At 49.0% G+C, this 21,140-nt stretch overlaps 2 protein-coding genes across 3 annotated transcripts in view; one reads left to right on the plus strand and one right to left on the minus strand.

Annotated features, from left to right (window-relative positions):
- Positions 1-13,555, minus strand: part of LOC134984904 (oocyte zinc finger protein XlCOF6-like) — a 76,868-nt gene extending 63,313 nt beyond the window's left edge. The window contains exon 1 of the mRNA XM_063950375.1: positions 13,158-13,555. The gene's annotated coding sequence lies outside the window, so the exon portion shown is untranslated. The remainder of the gene's footprint in view (positions 1-13,157) is intronic.
- Positions 13,290-21,140, plus strand: part of LOC134984903 (zinc finger protein 665-like) — a 49,852-nt gene continuing 42,001 nt past the window's right edge. For both annotated transcript variants that reach the window (XM_063950373.1, XM_063950374.1), the window contains exon 1: positions 13,290-13,988. The gene's annotated coding sequence lies outside the window, so the exon portion shown is untranslated. The remainder of the gene's footprint in view (positions 13,989-21,140) is intronic.

Below are 21,140 nucleotides of genomic sequence, written 5' to 3' on the forward strand. Positions count from 1 at the left end.
TATATATGTTTGTAGTGGCATAATATACAGGGGTATCGTCCTGTACTGTCATAGTATACAGGAGGAGCGACCTGTGTTGCCATAATATACAGGCGGAGGGGCCTGTGGTTTCTTGTTCCTATTATTATATAGGGTGAGCGGCATGTATTTTATTTCTATACAGAAGGAGTGGCGTGTGTTGTCATAATATACAGGGGTAGCATCCTGTGCTGTCATAGTATACAAGGGGAGCGGCCTGTGTTGCTATAATATACAGGGGTAGCATCCTGTGCTGTCATAGTATACAGTGGGAGCGGCCTGTGTTGTCATAATATACAGGTCTAGCATCCTGTGTCGTCATTGTATACAGGGGTAGTGGCATAAGTATAGTTTTTTCACTGGTATGCTACTCTGGGCTTTCTGGCTTATGCTGGTGTTTTGGGATGCCACACCCTGCACCTAGATATAGCGCTAGGGACCCCAAATATACAGAGACGCCTTGATGCGGCTTTGGGGCTTATTCACACATTTGCGCAAATATGTGTAACGAAGATCTCTGAATTCTATTATCATGTGGGATTTATATCTGGTTACGGTTATCATTCAGGGTTCTGGGGGAAACCTATTGCCTTTCTTTCTTGCTCAGAAATACCCCTCCCTTTCGAGCACCTGAATGATATCACTAAGCTAATTGAGCATCTACCAATATATATGTTTGTAGTGGCATAATATACAGGGGTATCGTCCGGTACTGTCATAGTATACAGGAGGAGCGACCTGTGTTGCCATAATATACAGGCGGAGGGGCCTGTGGTTTCTTGTTCCTATTATTATATAGGGTGAGCGGCATGTATTGTCTTTCTATACAGAAGGAGTGGCGTGTGTTGTCATAATATACAGGGGTAGCATCCTGTGCTTTCATAGTGTACAGGGGGAGCGGCCTGTGTTTTCATAATATACAGGGGTAGCATCCTGTGCTGTCATAGTATACAGGGGGAGCGGCCTGTATTGTCATAATATAGAGGGATATCATCCTGTGCCATCATTGGATACAGGGGGAGCAGCCTGTGCTGTCATAGTATACAGGTGGAGGGTCCTGTGGTGTCTTATTATTATTATATAGGGTGAGCGGCATGTATTGGCTTTCTATATTAGCATCCTGTGCTGTCCTAGTATACAGGGGGAGCGGCCTGTGTTGTCATAATATACAGGGATAGCATCCTGTGCTGTCATAGTATACAGCGGGAGTGGCCTGTGTTGTCATAATATACAGGGGTAGCATCCTGTGCTGTCATCGTATACAGGGGGAGCGGCCTGTATTGTCATAATATACAGGGGTAGCATCCTGTGCTGTCATAGTATACAGGAGGAGCGGCCTGTGTTGTCATCCTGTGCTGTCATAGTATACAGGGGGAGCGGCCTGTATTGTCATAATATACAGGGATAGCATCCTGTGCCGTCATTGTATACAGGGGAGCGGCCTGTTCTGTCATAGTATACAGGGGCAGTGGGCTGTGTTGTCATAATATACAGGGATAGCATCCTGTGCTGTCATACTATACAGGGGGAGCGGCCTGTGTTGTCATAATATACAGGGGGAGCATCCTGTGCTGTCATAATATACAGGGGGAGCATCCTGTGCTGTCATAGTATACAGGAGGAGCGGCCTGTGTTGTCATCCTGTGCTGTCATATTATACAGGGGGAGTGGCCTGTGTTGCTATAATTTACAGGGGTAGCATCCTGTGCTGTCATGGTATACAGGGGGAGCGGCCTGTGTTTTCATTATATACAGGGGTAGCATCCTGTGCTGTCATAGTATACAGAGGGAGCGACCTGTGTTGCTTAAATATACAGGGGTAGCAGCCTGTGTTGTCATAGTATACAGGAGGAGCGGCCTGTGTTTTCATAATATACAAGAGTAGCATAATGTGCTTTCATAGTATACAGGGGGAGCGGCCTGTATTGTCATAATATACAGGGGTATCATTCTGTGCCGTCATTGAATACAGATGGAGCGGCCTGTGCTGTCATAGTATACAGGGGGAGGGGCCTGTGGTGTCTTGTTACTATTATTATATAGGGAGAGCAGCATGTATTGGCTTTCTATACAGAAGGAGTGGCCTGTGCTGTCATTGTATACAGGGGTAGCATCCTGTGCTGTCATAGTATACAGGGGGAGCGACCTGTGTTGTCATAATATACAGGGATAGCATCCTCTGCTGTCATAGTATACAGGGGGAGCGGCCTGTGCTGTCATAATATACAGGGGTAGCAGTCTGTGTTGTCATAGTATACAGGAGGAGCGGCCTGTGTTGTCATAATATACAGGGGTAGCAACCTGTGCTGTCATAGTATACAGGGGGAGCGGCCTGTGCTGTCATAATATACAGGGGTAGCAGTTTGTGTTGTCATAGTATACAGGAGGAGCGGCCTGTGTTTTCATAATATACAAGGGTAGCCTAATGTGCTGTCATAGTATACAGGGGGAGCGGTCTGTATTAACATAATATACAGGGGTAGCATCATGTGCTGTCATAGTATACAGGGGGAGTGGCCTGTGTTTACATAATATACAGGGGTAGCATCATCTGCTGTCATATTATACATGTGGAGCGGCCTGTTTTGTCATAATATACAGGGGTAGCATCCTGTGTCGTCATTGTATACAGGGGTAGTAGCATAATATACAGGGGCAGCGTCCTGTACTGTCATAGTATACAGGAGGAGCGACCTGTGTTGTCATAATATGCAGGCGGAGGGGCCTGTGGTGTCTTGTTACTATTATTATATAGGGAAAGCAGCATGTATTGGCTTTCTATACAGAAGGAGCGGCCTGTATTGTCATAATATTCAGGGGTAGCATCCTGTGCCGTCATTGTATACAGGGGGAGCGGCCTGTGCTGTCATAGTATACAGAAGGAGCGGCCTGTATTGTCATAATATACAGGGGTAGCATCCTGTGCCGTCATTGTATACAGGGGGAGCGGCCTGTGCTGTCATAGTATACAAGGGGAGCAGCCTGTGATGTCTTGTTACTATTATATAGGGTGAGCAGCATGTATTGGCTTTCTATACAGAAGTGGCCTGTGCTGTCATAGTATAGAGGGGTAGCATCCTGTGCTGTCATAGTATACAGGAGGAGCGGCCTGTGTTGCTGTAATATACAGGGGTAGCATCCTGTGCTTTCATAGTTTACAGGGGGAGCGGCCTGTGTTTTCATAATATACAGGGGTAGCATCCTGTGCTGTCATAGTATACAGGGGGAGCGGCCTGTATTGTCATAATATAGAGGGATATCATCCTGTGCCATCATTGGATACAGGGTGAGCGGCCTGTGTTGTCATAGTATACAGGGGTAGCATCCTGTGCTGTCATAGTATACAGGGGGAGGGGCCTGTGGTTTCTTGTTCCTATTATTATATAGGGTGAGCAGCATGTATTGGCTTTCTATACAGAAGAAGTGGTCTGTGCTGTCATAGTATAGAGGGGTAGCATCCTGTGCTGTCATAGTATACAGGCGGAGGGGCCTGTGGTTTCTTGTTCCTATTATTATATAGGGTGAGCGGCATGTATTTTCTTTCTATACAGAAGGAGTGGCGTTTGTTGTCATAATATACAGGGGTAGCATCCTGTGCTGTCATTGTATACAGGGGTAGCATCCTGTGCTGTCATAGTATACAGGCGGAGGGGCCTGTGGTTTCTTGTTCCTATTATTATATAGGGTGAGCGGCATGTATTTTCTTTCTATACAGAAGGAGTGGCGTTTGTTGTCATAATATACAGGGGTAGCTTCCTGTGCTGTCATTGTATACAGGGGTAGCATCCTGTGCTGTCATAGTATACAGGCGGAGGGGCCTGTGGTTTCTTGTTCCTATTATTATATAGGGTGAGCGGCATGTATTTTCTTTCTATACAGAAGGAGTGGCGTTTGTTGTCATAATATACAGGGGTAGCATCCTGTGCTGTCATAGTATACAAGGGGAGCGGCCTGTGTTGCTATAATATACAGGGGTAGCATCCTGTGCTGTCATAGTATACAGTGGGAGCGGCCTGTGTTGTCATAATATACAGGTCTAGCATCCTGTGTCGTCATTGTATACAGGGGTAGTGGCATAAGTATAGTTTCTCTGACGTCCTAGTGGATGCTGGGACTCCGTCAGGACCATGGGGAATAGCGGCTCCGCAGGAGACAGGGCACAAAATAAAAGCTTGAACGTCAGGTGGTGTGCACTGGCTCCTCCCCCTATGACCCTCCTCCAAGCCAGTTAGATTTTTGTGCCCGGCCGAGAAGGGTGCAAACTAAGTGGCTCTCCAGAGCTGCTTAGAATAAAAGTTTAGTTAGGTTTTTTTTTATTTCAGTGAGTCCTGCTGGCAACAGGCTCACTGCAACGTGGGACTAAGGGGAGAAGAAGCGAACTCACCTGAGTGCAGAGTGGATTGGGCTTCTTAGGCTACTGGACGTTAGCTCCAGAGGGACGATCACAGGTTCAGCCTGGATGGGTCACCGGAGCCGCGCCGCCGTCCCCCTTGCAGATGCTGAAGAGACGAAGAGGTCCGGTGAAATCGGCGGCAGAAGACATCATGTCTTCAAGACTAAGGTAGCGCACAGCACCGCAGCTGTGCGCCATTGCTCTCAGCACACTTCACACTCCGGTCACTGAGGGTGCAGGGCGCTGGGGGGGGAGCGCCCTGAGACGCAATATAATCAGACACCTTAGCGGGCTAAAGGAATACATCACATATAGCTCCAGGGCTATATGGATGTATTTTTCCCCCTGCCATTTTACACAAAAAAGCGGGAGTTAAGGACGTCGTGAAGGGGCGGGGCCTATCTCCTCAGCACACTGGCGCCATTTTTCCCTCACAGCTCCGCTGGAAGGACGGCTCCCTGATTCTCCCCTGCAGTACTGCATCTGATTCAGGGTAAAAAAGAGAAGGGGGGGGCATTGTGGCAGCAAATAATTAACAGCAGCTATAGGAATAACACTTATATAAGGTTATCCCTGTATATATATATAGCGCTGGGTGTGTGCTGGCAGACTCTCCCTCTGTCTCTCCAAAGGGCTAAGTGGGGTCCTGTCCTCTATCAGAGCATTCCCGGTGTGTGTGCTGTGTGTCGGTACGCGTGTGTCGACATGTATGAGGAGGAAAATGAGTTGGAGGCGGAGCAGTTGCCTGTGTTAGTGATGTCACCCCCTAGGGAGTCGACACCTGACTGGATGATTGTGTTTAAACAATTAAGTGATAATGTCAGCAATTTGCAAAAAACTGTTGACGACATGAGAAAGCCGGCAAATCAATTAGTGCCTGTTCAGGCGTCTCAGACACCCTCAGGGGCCCTAAAACGGCCGCTGCCTCAGTGGGTCGACACGGATCCAGATACTGATACTGGGTCTAGTGTCGACGGTGACGAGACAAACGTAATGTCCAGTAGGGCCACACGTTACATGATCACGGCAATGAAAGAGGCATTAAATCTTTCTGACACTACAAGTACCACAAAGGCGGGTATTATGTGGGGTGTGAAAAAACTGCCTATAGTTTTTCCAGAGTCAGATGAAATAAATGAGGTGTGTGATAAAGCGTGGGTTTCCCCTGATAAAAAACAGCTAATTTCAAATAAATTATTAGCACTATACCCTTTCCCGCCAGAGGTTAGGGCGCGGTGGGAAACACCCCCTAGGGTAGATAAGGCGCTTACACGTTTATCTAAACAAGTAGCGTTACCGTCTCCTGATACGGCCACCCTCAAAGAACCAGCTGATAGGAGGCTGGAAAATATCCTAAAAAGTATATACACACATACTGGTGTTATACTGCGACCAGCAATCGCATCAGCCTGGATGTGCAGTGCTGGAGTTGCATGGGCGGATTCCCTGACTGAGAATATTGATACCCTGGATAGGGACAATATTTTGTTAACTATAGACCATTTAAAGGACGCATTGCTATATATGCGTGATGCGCAGAGGGATATTTGTACCCTGGCATCAAGAGTAAGCGCAATGTCCATTTCTGCCAGAAGAGCATTATGGACCCGACAGTGGTCAGGGGACGCAGATTCCAAACGGCACATGGAAGTATTGCCGTATAAGGGGGAGGAGTTATTTGGGGCTGGTCTAACAGACCTGGTGGCCACGGCAACGGCTGGAAAATCCACCTTTTTACCCCAGGGTACTTCACATCAGCAGAAAAAGACACAGTCTTTTCAAACTCAGTCCTTTCGTTCCCACAAGTATAAGCGAGCAAAGGGCCAATCCTTTCTGCCCAAGGGCAGAGGAAGAGGGAAAAGGCAGCATCACGCAGCCGCTTCCCAGGAGCAGAAGCCCTCCCCTGCTTCTGCCAAGTCTTCAGCATGACGCTGGGGATTTACAAGTAGACTTAGACACGGTGGGGGCCCGTCTCAAGAATTTCAAAGCGCAGTGGGCTCACTCGCAAGTGGATCCTTGGATTCTACAGGTAGTATCACAGGGGTACAAACTGGAATTCGAGGCGTTTCCTCCTCATCGTTTCCTCAAGTCTGCTTTACCAAAGACTCCCCCCGACAGGGAGGCAGTTCTGGAAGCCATTCACAAGCTGTACTCCCAGCAGGTGATAATCAAGGTACCCCTCTTACAACAAGGGAAGGGGTATTATTCCACACTATTTGTGGTACCGAAGCCGGACGGCTCGGTGAGACCAATCTTAAATCTAAAAGCTTTGAACATTTACATAAAGAAGTTCAAATTCAAGATGGAGTCACTCAGAGCGGTGATAGCAAACCTGGAAGAGGGGGACTATATGGTGTCGCTGGACATAAAAGATGCTTATCTCCACGTCCCAATATACCCTTCTCACCAAGGGTACCTCAGGTTTGTAGTACAAAACTGTCATTATCAGTTTCAGACGCTGCCGTTTGGATTGTCCACGGCGCCTCGGGTCTTTACCAAGGTAATGGCCGAAATGATGATGCTCCTACGAAGAAAAGGCATCTTAATTATCCCTTACTTGGACGATCTCCTGATAAGGGCAAGAACCAAGGAACAGTTAGAAGTCGGAGTGGCACTAACTCAGGTAGTGCTAAAACAGCACGGATGGATTCTAAATATCCCAAAATCGCAGCTGATTCCAACGACACGGCTACTGTTCTTAGGAATGATTCTGGACACAGTCCAGAAGAAGGTGTTTCTCCCGGAGGAGAAGGCCAGGGAGTTATCCGAGCTAGTCAGGAACCTCCTAAAACCAGGACAGGTCTCAGTACATCAGTGCACGAGGGTCCTGGGAAAAATGGTGGCTTCTTACGAAGCGATTCCATTCGGAAGATTCCATGCAAGAACTTTTCAGTGGGATCTACTGGGAAAATGGTCCGGATCGCATCTTCAGATGCATCAACGGATAACCCTGTCGCCAAGGACAAGGGTGTCGCTCCTGTGGTGGCTGCAGAGTGCTCATCTACTAGAGGGCCGCAGATTGGCATTCAGGATTGGATCCTGGTAACCACGGATGCCAGCCTGAGAGGCTGGGGAGCAGTCACACAGGGAAGAAATTTCCAGGGCTTGTGGTCAAGCATGGAAACATCTCTTCATATAAACATTCTGGAACTAAGGGCCATTTACAATGCCTTAATTCAAGCAAAACCTCTGCTTCAGGGTCAGGCGGTGTTGATCCAATCGGACAACATCACGTCAGTCGCCCACGTAAATGTAAACCTTTGGGAAAAACCAAAGGTGGACATGATGGCGTCACGTCTAAACAAAAAACTGGACAGATATTGCGCCAGGTCAAGGGACCCTCAGGCAATAGCAGTGGACGCTCTGGTAACGCCGTGGGTGTACCAGTCAGTGTATGTGTTCCCTCCTCTGCCCCTCATACCAAAAGTATTGAGAATAATAAGAAGGAGAGGAGTAAGAACTATACTCGTGGTTCCGGATTGGCCAAGAAGGTTTTGGTACCCGGAACTTCAAGAGATGCTTACGGACGAACCGTGGCCTCTACCTCTAAGAAAGGACCTGCTCCAGCAGGGGCCTTGTCTGTTCCAAGACTTACCGCGGCTGCGTTTGACGGCATGGCGGTTGAACGCCGGATCCTAAAGGACAAGGGCATTCCAGAAGAAGTCATCCCTACTCTGGTAAAAGCCAGAAAGGAAGTAACCGCAAAACATTATCACCGCATTTGGCGTAAATATGTTGCGTGGTGTGAGGCCAAGAAGGCCCCTACAGAGGAATTTCAACTGGGTCGTTTCTTGCATTTCCTGCAAACAGGACTGTCTATGGGCCTAAAATTAGGGTCCATTAAGGTTCAAATTTCGGCCTTGTCAATATTCTTCCAGAAAGAATTGGCTTCAGTACCTGAAGTTCAGACTTTTGTAAAAGGGGTGCTGCACATACAGCCTCCTTTTGTGCCTCCAGTGGCACCTTGGGATCTCAATGTTGTGTTGAGATTTCTAAAATCGCACTGGTTTGAACCATTGGCTACGGTAGATTTAAAATATCTCACGTGGAAGGTGTCGATGTTGTTGGCCTTGGCTTCAGCCAGGCGTGTGTCAGAATTGGCGGCTTTATCATGTAAAAGCCCTTACTTAATTTTTCATTCTGACAGGGCGGAATTGAGGACTCGACCTCAATTTCTACCTAAGGTGGTTTCTGCGTTTCACATGAACCAACCTATTGTGGTACCTGCGGCTACTAGGGACTTAGAGGACTCTAAGTTGCTGGACGTTGTCAGGGCCTTGAAAATATATGTTTCCAGGACGGCTGGAGTCAGAAAATCTGATTCGCTGTTTATTTTGTATGCACCCAACAAGCTGGGTGCTCCTGCTTCAAAGCAGACGATTGCTCGCTGGATTTGTAGTACAATTCAGCTGGCACATTCTGTGGCGGGATTGCCACAACCAAAATCAGTAAAAGCCCATTCCACAAGGAAAGTGGGCTCATCTTGGGCGGCTGCCCGAGGGGTCTCGGCTTTACAACTTTGCCGAGCAGCTACTTGGTCAGGGGCAAACACGTTTGCAAAATTCTACAAATTTGATACCCTGGCTGAGGAGGACCTGGAGTTCTCTCATTCGGTGCTGCAGAGTCATCCGCACTCTCCCGCCCGTTTGGGAGCTTTGGTATAATCCCCATGGTCCTGACGGAGTCCCAGCATCCACTAGGACGTCAGAGAAAATAAGATTTTACTTACCGATAAATCTATTTCTCGTAGTCCGTAGTGGATGCTGGGCGCCCATCCCAAGTGCGGATTGTCTGCAATACTTGTATATAGTTATTGTTACAAAAATCGGGTTATTCTTGTTGTGAGCCATCTTTTTAGAGGCTCCTTCGTTGTTATCATACTGTTAACTGGGTTCAGATCACAGGTTGTACGGTGTGATTGGTGTGGCTGGTATGAGTCTTACCCGGGATTCAATATCCTTCCTTATTATGTACGCTCGTCCGGGCACAGTATCCTAACTGGCTTGGAGGAGGGTCATAGGGGGAGGAGCCAGTGCACACCACCTGACGTTCAAGCTTTTATTTTGTGCCCTGTCTCCTGCGGAGCCGCTATTCCCCATGGTCCTGACGGAGTCCCAGCATCCACTACGGACTACGAGAAATAGATTTATCGGTAAGTAAAATCTTATTTTTTTCACTGGTATGCTACTCTGGGCTTTCTGGCTTATGCTGGTGTTTTGGGGTGCCACACCCTGCACCTAGATATAGCGCTAGGGACCCCAAATATACAGAGACGCCTTGATGCGGCTTTGGGGCTTATTCACACATTTGTGCAAATATGTGTAACGAAGATCTCTGAATTCTATTATCATGTGGGATTTATATCTGGTTACGGTTATCATTCAGGGTTCTGGGGGAAACCAATTGCCTTTCTTTCTTGCTCAGAAATACCCCTCCCTTTCGAGCACCTGAATGATATCACTAAGCTAATTGAGCATCTACCAATATATATGTTTGTAGTGGCATAATATACCGGGGTATCGTCCGGTACTGTCATAGTATACAGGAGGAGCGACCTGTGTTGCCATAATATACAGGTGGAGGGGCCTGTGGTTTCTTGTTCCTATTATTATATAGGGTGAGCGCAGGGCCGGCTCCAGGCCTACTAGCACCCTGAGCGAAAACATGTAAAAGCGCCCCCCCCCCCCCCCCCCCATGGGTGCGCATTCGGCGCGCTCCAGCAAAAGTGGGCGTGGCCTCTTTGGAAGTGGGCGTGGCCTCATAACTTCATATTATTAGGCTATAAATAAATATGTTTTCACACCCTCTCTACGCACACAATTAGCAGCCTTACACATAGCAGCCACAGTAGTGTTCCTTACACACAATGTCTCCAGTATAGTGCCAGATAGACATGATATGCCCCCCAGCAGTGGCAGCTACACACAATATGCCCCCCAGCAGTGCCAGTTACACGATAGTGTTCACTTTTTAGGGCAGGGAGGGCACATTTTTAAGTTAGGAGGGCAGAATGACGTACATACTGTAATGCTTGGTGCTCATCTACCTACATGGCAAAGCATGGACAGTGCGCGCCGAAGGCGCGCAGCAAAAATTTAGGGGCGTTGCTTCGTGGGGAAGGTGCGTGGCCACATAATAGTGGCAATTCGCATTACACCACACAGTAGTGCAGTTACTACACACTGCACCAGGTAGAACCTCCTAGACACTTTGCGCCAGGCAGAGCACGTTAGACACTTTGCGCCAGGCAGAGCACGTTAGACAATTTGCGCCAGGCAGAGCACGTTAGACACATTGCCTAGCCACAGACAGTGGCGGATCTAGACTTAACTTTTAGGGGGGGGCGGTTTAAGAATTATGACTCCTCCCCCTAATCATAGCCCCTCCCACTTAGTAATGCCCTTTCCGTTCGCTTCTAAAATTTCCTATTGTTGCCATTACTAATAAAATGTTGCCAGTTAGTGGAGAGAACCCTGCGCACTGGTGATACAGACTGCCAAATCGCCATTCCTTCCATCAGGGGTGGTAGAGGATAAGACAGTAGGGCAATTTAAACATGCATGGGATAGACATTAGGATATTCTTACAAAGAAATTCAACATTGAAGCACACTGTATGAGCTGAAATTCACATTATAGCACACTGTATGAGCCAACGTTATAGCACACTGTATGAGCCAAAATTCACTTTATAGCACACTGTATGAGCCAACGTTATAGCACACTGTATGAGCCAAAATTCACTTTATAGCACACTGTATGAGCCAACGTTATAGCACACTGTATGAGCCAAAATTCACTTTATAGCACACTGTATGAGCCAAAATTCACTTTATAGCACACTGTATGAGCCAAAATTCACTTTATAGCACACTGTATGAGCCAAAATTCACTTTATAGCACACTGTATGAGCCAACGTTATAGCACACTGTATGAGCCAATGTTATAGCACACTGTATGAGCCGAAGTGCACATTATAGCACACTGTATGAGCCAAAATTCACTTTATAGCACACTGTATGAGCCAACGTTATAGCACACTGTATGAGCCAAAATTCACTTTATAGCACACTGTATGAGCCAAAATTCACTTTATAGCACACTGTATGAGCCAAAATTCACTTTATAGCACACTGTATGAGCCAACGTTATAGCACACTGTATGAGCCAATGTTATAGCACACTGTATGAGCCAAAATTCACTTTATAGCACACTGTATGAGCCAAAATTCACTTTATAGCACACTGTATGAGCCAAAATTCACTTTATAGCACACTGTATGAGCCAACGTTATAGCACACTGTATGAGCCAATGTTATAGCACACTGTATGAGCCAAAATTCACTTTATAGCACACTGTATGAGCCAAAATTCACTTTATAGCACACTGTATGAGCCAAAATTCACTTTATAGCACACTGTATGAGCCAACGTTAAAGCACACTGTATGAGCCAATGTTATAGCACACTGTATGAGCCGAAGTGCACAATATAGCACACTGTATGAGCCAAAATTCACTTTATAGCACATTGTATGAGCCGAAGTGCACATTATAGCACACTGAATGAGGCAACAGAATGCAGGGACACAATGCTGGGAGAAGAGAGGAGGGGGGAGAAATGGGACACACACACACAACACACACACACACACCTAATCATTGATGGAGGCCGGGTCCCGCCGCGATATTGGGAACGGGTTCCGAGCGGTGCAGCGAGGCGGAGGACGAAGACAGAGAGAGAGCGCCCTGACGCGCGTACAGGAAGGAGGGGGCGTGCTCAGATCAGAGGTCACTGTACGCGCGTCAGGACGCTCCTCTCTCTCCTCGTCCCCCGCCGTGCTGCACCGCTCTCCAACCCGTTCCCAATACCGCAGCGGGACCCGGCCTCCATCCCGCTGCCGGTATATGTAGGGGGGGCGTTCGCCCTGATCGCCCCCCGCTAAATCCGCCACTGGCCACAGACGCCTAGCGGGAACACTACATGATATGCTCCCCAGCCGTGCCAGCTACACATGACATACACATGACATGCCCCCCAGCAATGCCGGATACATAAATGGCCACACAGTGCCAGATATGTAGATACAGAAAAGCCCCCACAATGCTAGATAAATGCCCCCACAGTGCCAGATAAATGTCCCCACAGTGCGCCCCACAGTGCCAGATAAATGTCCTCAGTGCCAGATAAATGCCCCACAGTGCCAGATAAATGCCCCACAGTGCCAGATAAATGCCCCACAGTGCCAGATAAATGTCCCCACAGTGCGCCCCACAGTGCCAGATAAATGTCCCCACAGTGCCAGATAAATGCCCCCACAGTGCCAGATAAATGCCCCCACAGTGATAGATAAATGCCCCCACAGTGCCAGATAAATGTCCCCAGTGCCAGATAAATACCCCACACTGCCAGATAAATGCCCCCACAGTGCCAGATAAATGCCCCCACAGTGCCAGATATGCCCCCAGTGCCAGATATGCCCCCAGTGCCAGATACACATGCCCCACAGTGCCAGATACACATGCCCCAGTGTCAGATATGCCCCACAGTGCCAGATACACCATGCTCCCCAGTGCCAGATATGCCCCCAGTGCCAGATACATCTGCCCCACAGTGCCAGATACACATGCCCCAGTGTCAGATATGCCCCACAGTGCCAGATACACCATACCCCCAGTGCCAGATATGCCCCCAGTGCCAAATATGTCCCAAGTGCCAGATACACCCCCCCCCCCCCATGCTCACCGCGCTGCTGCCGATGGTTTGCTTGTGCGGGAAGGAGGAAGAAGCGGAGGCGGCTGCTGCTCCTGCTGTGTGAGGACGGGTGGGCGCACAGTTCCACACTTTAAACTCAGCGCGCGCTATGCGGCGCCAGGACCTGACGCCGCGCGCGCACGCGCACCACTGGCTGCTGGCTGAGAGTGGGACCAGGAGGCGGGCCGGGGACGGAGGCACACAGGACCAGGCTCCAGGCTCCAATATAGCGGTGACAGCGCGCGGCGCCCATTAAGGGTGGCGCCCTGCGCGGCCGCTCTATTGGAACATGCCTGGAGCCGGCCCTGGGTGAGCGGCATGTATTGCAGTGATCGCAAAAATGCGCTATAGCGCGTTTTTTACGCGCTATAGGCAGTGAGGGACTCAATTTTGAAATATGAGCGGGTCCTGCAGGACGCGCTCTGACTCACCCACCAATCACCGCCGGCAGTATTCCCCGTCTCAACCAATCACCGCTGCAGCGTCCCCAGTTTCACAGCCAATCACTGCCGATGCCGGCAGTGGCTCCCAGAGTCACATCTCCCCATTCGATTGCGTCCTGCCGCCAGCACACACCCATCCTACCTCTGTGCAGCTTCAATCTACATTTGGGCATCCTCCTCCACGGACTCCGGGTAACAGGATTTGCTGGCTTTTGCACTCATCAGCGTGCTCTGTGCCAGCTAGAGGGTGGGCTCCCGTGCTGCTTAAGAAAACAGGCTGCATCTCACCAGGAACTGAGCGGCAGTGCACAGGCTAACCCCTTGTATTGAATATGCACTGCGATCAGCAACATTGGCGGCTTCGGGGCAGGGCACCAAGGTATGTGCTCCAGGACAGGGTTTATTAATCATACTGTGCATTTACAGGGCTGCGGCAAACTGATCCCCATGTACAGTCTAATGCTGGCCACACATAGCTTTAGGCATAGAGTAGAAACAGCGAGCAACCATTTACAGAGAGGACTGCAAGCTCCAGCCCCGCCCCCTCCATCCTGTGCGGCAGACCAGATTACAATCTAATGTCCCTCTTCTCTAACCTTCCCGTTGTCTCCCTCCTCCCAGTAGTAATAAAGTCTATTTTACTGTGTAGACTTGTACGGAGTTTGCAGACTGCAACCCATAACTCCCCCCTCCCACCCCCCAGCCGACATAAGGCTGCTCTTCGTGCTCCTGGAGTTACAGGCAGCCTGCTGCTGGAGGGGCACAGAGGTTGTTGGACTTAAGAGCACTCTGGATTTGATTTATATGAAATCCCTGCACAATATAAACTTCAACTCTAGAGTGATTGCACTGGGAGACTGGTGTCTCCTGTGTAGCAGCTGTCTGCAAACTACAGGTATGAAGTACACTGTGTGTAGCCTCCCTCTGCTCCAACCCTGTGTACACTGACACTGTAAAGTCAATATATGCCCCCAGCCTGTGTATACTGAGACTGCATCCTTGTCTGGGGGTTCAGTAGTGAAAGCCAGCGCAAGGGATCCCGATGTAAGAAATACCAACATCGGGATCCTCAGTGAGAAAAAGCATAAAGGGATGAGAAAGGGGAGTTTTACCCTTTCCCCTACCCTCCCCCTCAGTGTCTAACCCTAACCTTCCCCGGTAAGGGTATAAACCTAACCCCCTGTCCCCGCTGCCTAAACCTATCCCTCCCACCCCACAGCCTAAGCCTAACCTTCGGAAGGGGGTGCCTAACCCCCCTTCCCTTCTCCCTGCACCCTAACCCTCCCAGGACGCAGGCTAAAATGAACCCCCTTTTCCCGCGGCATACCTCTCCTGTGCCATGGTGTGTGGTATTCTGACTGGCAGGATCTTGGCTTCATCCCCTTGTCTGTGCTCTCACCCCGTGTACACTGGCACTATGTAGCCCACCTGTGCCCATTCCCAGTATACACTGGCATCGATCCAAAGGGAGATCGCTCCCTCAGTGATCGCAAAAACACACTATAGCGTGTATTTTACTCCATAATGATTACCGGGGACGCGTGCCGTTGTAGGCAGTCCTGTAGCTCCTTTGATCTCTCCGCCGGGTCCCGCTGCCAATCCTGTGGCTTCTTTGATGTCTCTGCCAATCCTGTGGTGCCTTTTAGGTATCCAGGTCCAGCGGCCAATTACGTGGATACAATGTGGTCTCCCTCTCAAACCCTTCCAATAGCCGGGCTTCCGTGAGGACTATTAGACGGGGAGGAGGAGCTGTTGGTGCCTTTCACTCCTGTATGCAGCTGCGGCACCCGGCATACTCAGAAGGCGGACCGAACTGCAGCATTAACTGGCTTTCTCTGCGGCCACCTGTCTCCTCCTCATCCCGGCGCTGCTATTCACTTCTCCCCATCACCACCACGGGCACTCAGGATGCAGGGGCATGCGCCGGTGAATTCCAAGGCTCAGCGCGGCATCCGCAACGCTGAGTCCTGATTGGCCGTGGCGGTGAGGAGTATAAGCGAAGTGCCATCACATGCGCCCCACCAACCACACAGTGCCCATCATACACACACTGCCTATTACACCCCCCCAATACCCACACATTGGCCATTATACACACTCACACAGTGCCAATTATACACACCCCCAATATTCACACATTGCCCATTACACACTCACACAGTGCCAATCATACGCACTCCCCACAACATGTTCACAGTGCCCACTATACACACACCCATCTGACACCCCCTCCACTGACACCCGTGATCACTGTGTCTGGGGATGACAACTGGGGGTCCGAGATGGTGGCTACAATGTGTCTAAGTGGTCACCTGGCGCAATGTGTATAACGTGCTATGCCTGGCGCAATGTGTATAACGCACTCTACCTGGTGCAATGTGTATAACGCGCTCTACCTGGTGCAATGTGTATAACGCGCTCTACTTGGCGCAATTTGTATAACGCGCTCTACCTGGTGCAATGTGTATAACGCGCTCTACCTGGTGCAATGTGTATAATGCGCTCTACCTGGTGCAATGTGTATAACGCGCTCTACCTGGTGCAATGTGTCTAAGTGTTCTACATGGTGCAATGTATATATGTGCTCTACCTGGTGCAATGTTTATATGTGCTCTACCTGGTGCAATGTTTATATGTGCTCTACCTGGTGCAATGTATATAATGTGCTCTAACTGGTGCAATGTGTATAATAATGCACTCTAACCTGCGCAATGTGTATAACGTTCTCTGCCTGCGCAATGTGTATAAAGTGCTCTACCTGGTGCAATGTGTATAATGTGCTCTACCTGGAGCAAAGTGTATAGCAAGCTGTACCTGGAGTAAAGTGTATAACGTGCTGTACCTGGAGCAAAGTGTATAACGTGCTCTACCTGGTGCAATATGTGTAACGTGCTCTACCTGGTGCAATATGTATAATGTGCGCTACCTGGCGCAATATGTATAATGTGCGCACCTGGCGCAGTGTGCATAGGCGGTTCTACCTGTATATGTGTAAATGTGTATAAGCGGCACTAGTGTGTGGTGTAATGTGAATTGGAACTTATGTGGTCATGCCCCTTCCTCATGAAGCCATGCCTCTTAAATTTTGCGGTGCGCACTGCCTATGCTTTGCGTCCTAGCAGGTGGAACACCGATTCACTTTTTGCCTAGGGCACCAAAATGTCTAGTTACAGCTCTGGTGCAGAGTGTCCTGCATGCTACACAGCCCAGCAGCACTATCACCCTATCCCTCCACCTTGCAACACTTTTGTAGTGTCCAAACAAGATTAAGATTAATAAGAACCTTCATTCCGATGGGACCCAGAAAAAGACCGGTAGGACCCCAATTTTTAAAAGTGAGGGGTCCCTGGGACCCACTTTTTTTTTTGATCAGCGCGATCACTGTATTGTCTTTCTGTACAGAAGGAGTGGCGTGTGTTGTCATAATATACAGGGGTAGCATCCTGTGCTGTCATAGTATACAGGGGGAGTGGCCTGTGTTGTCATAATATAGAGGGATAGCATCCTGTGCCGTCATTGTATACAGGGGGAGCGGCCTGTCTTGTCATAATATAGAGGGATAGCATCCTGTGCCGTCATAGTATACAGGGGGAGCGGCCTGTGTTGTCATAATATAGAGGGATATCATCCTGTGCCGTCATTGAATACAGGGGGCTGGCCTGTGCTGTCATAGTATACAGGGGGAGGGGCCTGTGCTGTCATAGTATACAGGGGTAGCATCCTGTGCTGTCCTAGTATACAGGGGGAGCGGCCTGTGCTGTCATAGTATACAGGGGTAGCATCCTGTGCTGTCATAGTATACAGGAGGAGCGGCCTGTGTTGTCACAATATACAGGGGTAGCATCCTGTGTTGTCATAATATACAGGGGTAGCAGTCTGTGTTGTCATAATATACAGGGGTAGCATCCTGTGTTGTCATAATATACAGGGGAGCAGCCTGTGTTGTCATAATATACAGGGGTAGCATCCTGTACTGTCATAGTATACAGGAGGAGCGGCCTGTGCTGTCATTATATACAGGGGTAGCATCCTGTGCTGTCATAGTATACAGGGGGAGCGGCCTATGTTGTCATAATATACAGGGGTAGCATCCTGTGTTGTCATAATATACAGGGGTAGCATCCTGTACTGTCATAGTATACAGGAGGAGTGTCCTGTGTTGTCATAATATACAGGGGTAGCATCCTGTGCTGTCATAGTATACAGGGGGAGTGTCCTGTGTTGTCATAATATACAGGGGTAGCATCCTGTACTGTCATAGTATACAGGGGGAGTGGCCTGTGTTGTCATAATATACAGGGGTAGCTTCCTGTGCTGTCATAGTATACAGGGGGAGTGTCCTGTGTTGTCATAATATACAGGGGTAGCATCCTGTGCTGTCATAGTATACAGGGGGAGTGGCCTGTGTTGTCATAATATACAGGGGTAGCATCCTGTGCTGTCATAGTATACAGGGGGAGTAGCCTGTGTTGTCATAATATACAGGGGTAGCATCCTGTGCTGTCATAGTATACAGGGGTAGCATCCTGTGCTGTCATCGTATACAGGGGGAGCGGCCTGTATTGTCATAATATACAGGGGTAGCATCCTGTGCTGTCATAGTATACAGGGGTAGCATCCTGTGCTGTCATCGTATACAGGGGGAGCGGCCTGTATTGTCATAATATACAGGGGTAGCATCCTGTGCTGTCATAGTATACAGCGGGAGTGGCCTGTGTTGTCATAATATACAGGGGTAGCATCCTGTGCTGTCATAGTATACAGGGGAGCGGCCTGTGCTGTCATAGTATACAGGGGCAGTGGGCTGTGTTGTCATAATATACAGGGATAGCATCCTGTGCTGTCATACTATACAAGGGGAGCGGCCTGTGTTGTCATAATATACAGGGGTAGCATCCTGTGCTGTCATCGTATACAGGGGGAGCGGCCTGTATTGTCATAATATACAGGGGGAGCATCCTGTGCTGTCATAATATACAGGGGGAGCATCCTGTGCTGTCATAGTATACAGGAGGAGCGGCCTGTGTTGTCATCCTGTGCTGTCATATTATACAGGGGGAGTGGCCTGTGTTGCTATAATTTACAGGGGTAGCATCCTGTGCTGTCATGGTATACAGGGGGAGCGGCCTGTGTTTTCATTATATACAGGGGTAGCATCCTGTGCTGTCATAGTATACAGAGGGAGCGACCTGTGTTGCTTAAATATACAGGGGTAGCAGCCTGTGTTGTCATAGTATACAGGAGGAGCGGCCTGTGTTTTCATAATATACAAGAGTAGCATAATGTGCTTTCATAGTATACAGGGGGAGCGGCCTGTATTGTCATAATATACAGGGGTATCATTCTGTGCCGTCATTGAATACAGATGGAGCGGCCTGTGCTGTCATAGTATACAGGGGGAGAGGCCTGTGGTGTCTTGTTACTATTATTATATAGGGAGAGCAGCATGTATTGGCTTTCTATACAGAAGGAGTGGCCTGTGCTGTCATTGTATACAGGGGTAGCATCCTGTGCTGTCATAGTATACAGAAGGAGTGGCCTGTATTGTCATAGTATACAGGGGTAGCATCCTGTGCTGTCATAGTATACAGGGGGAGCGGCCTGTGTTGTCATAATATAGAGGGGTAGCATCCTGTGCTGTCATAATATACAGGGGGAGCGGCCTGTGCTGTCATAATATACAGGGGTAGCATCCTGTGCTGTCATAGTATACAGAAGGAGTGGCCTGTATTGTCATAGTATACAGGGGTAGCATCCTGTGCTGTCATAGTATACAGGGGGAGCGACCTGTGTTGTCATAATATACAGGGATAGCATCCTGTGCTGTCATAATATACAGGGGGAGCGGCCTGTGCTGTCATAATATACAGGGGTAGCAGTCTGTGTTGTCATAGTATACAGGAGGAGCGGCCTGTGTTGTCATAATATACAGGGGTAGCAACCTGTGCTGTCATAGTATACAGGGGGAGCGGCCTGTGCTGTCATAATATACAGGGGTAGCAGTCTGTGTTGTCATAGTATACAGGAGGAGCGGCCTGTGTTGTCATAATATACAGGGGTAGCAACCTGTGCTGTCATAGTATACAGGGGGAGCGGTCTGTATTAACATAATATACAGGGGTAGCATCCTGTGTTGTCATAGTATACAGGGGGAGCGGCCTGTGTTGTCATAATATACAGGGGTAGCATCCTGTGCTGTCATAGTATACAGGAGGAGTGGCCTGTGTTGCTGTAATATACAGGGGTAGCATCCTGTGCTGTCATAGTATACAGGGGGAGCGGCCTGTGTTGTCATAATATACAGGGGTAGCATCCTGTGCTGTCATAATATACAGGGGGAGCGGCCTGTGTTGTCATAGTATACAGAGGGAGCAGCCTGTGTTGTCATAATATACAGGAGGAGCGTCCTGTGCTGTCATAGTATACAGGGGGAGCGGCCTGTGTTGTCATAGTATACAGAGGGAGCAGCCTGTGTTGTCATAATATACAGGGGGAGTGGCCTGTGCTGTCATAGTATACAGGGGGAGCGGCCTGTGTTGTCATAATATACAGGCGTAGCTTCCTGTGCTGTCATAGTATACAGGGGGAGCGGCCTGTGCTGTCATAATATACAGGGGTAGCATCCTGTGCTGTCATAGTATACAGGGGTAGCAATCTGTGCTGTCATAGTATACAGGGGGAGTGGCCTGTGTTGTCATAATATACAGGGGTAGCGGCCTGTGCTGTCATAGTATACAGGGGGAGCGGCCTGTGCTGTCATAATATACAGGGGTAGCATCCTGTGCTGTCATAGTATACAGAAGGAGTGGCCTGTATTGTCATAGTATACAGGGGTAGCATCCTGTGCTGTCATAGTATACAGGGGGAGCGGCCTGTGTTGTCATAATATAGAGGGGTAGCATCCTGTGCTGTCATAGTATACAGGGGGAGCGGCCTGTGTTGTCATAATATAGAGGGGTAGCATCCTGTGCTGTCATAGTATACAGGGGGAGCGGCCTGTGTTGTCATAATATACAGGGGTAGCATCCTGTGCTGTCATAGTATACAGGAGGAGTGGCCTGTGTTGTCATAATATACAGGGTTAGCATCCTGTGATGTCATAGAATACAGGAGGAGCAGCCTATGTTGTCATAATATACAGGGGTAGCATCCTGTGCTGTCATAGTATACAGGGGGAGCGGCCTGTGTTGTCATAATATACAGGGGTAGCATCCTGTGCTGTCATAGTATACAGGGGGAGCGGCCTGTGTTGTCATTATATACAGGGGCAGCATCCTGTGTTGTCATAATATACAGGGATAGCATCCTGTGTTGTCATAGTATACAGGGGCAGTGGCCTGTGTTGTCATAATATACAGGGGTAGCATCCTGTGCTGTCATAGTATACAGGGGGAGTGACCTGTGTTGTCATAATATACAGGGGTAGCATCCTGTGCTGTCATACTATACAGGGGGAGCGGCCTGTGTTGTCATAATATACAGGGGTAGCATCCTGTGCTGTCATAGTATACAGGAGGAGTGGCATAATATA

The sequence above is a fragment of the Pseudophryne corroboree genome (genome assembly GCF_028390025.1).
Source record: "Pseudophryne corroboree isolate aPseCor3 chromosome 3 unlocalized genomic scaffold, aPseCor3.hap2 SUPER_3_unloc_90, whole genome shotgun sequence".
NCBI classification, from domain to species: Eukaryota; Metazoa; Chordata; class Amphibia; order Anura; family Myobatrachidae; genus Pseudophryne; species Pseudophryne corroboree.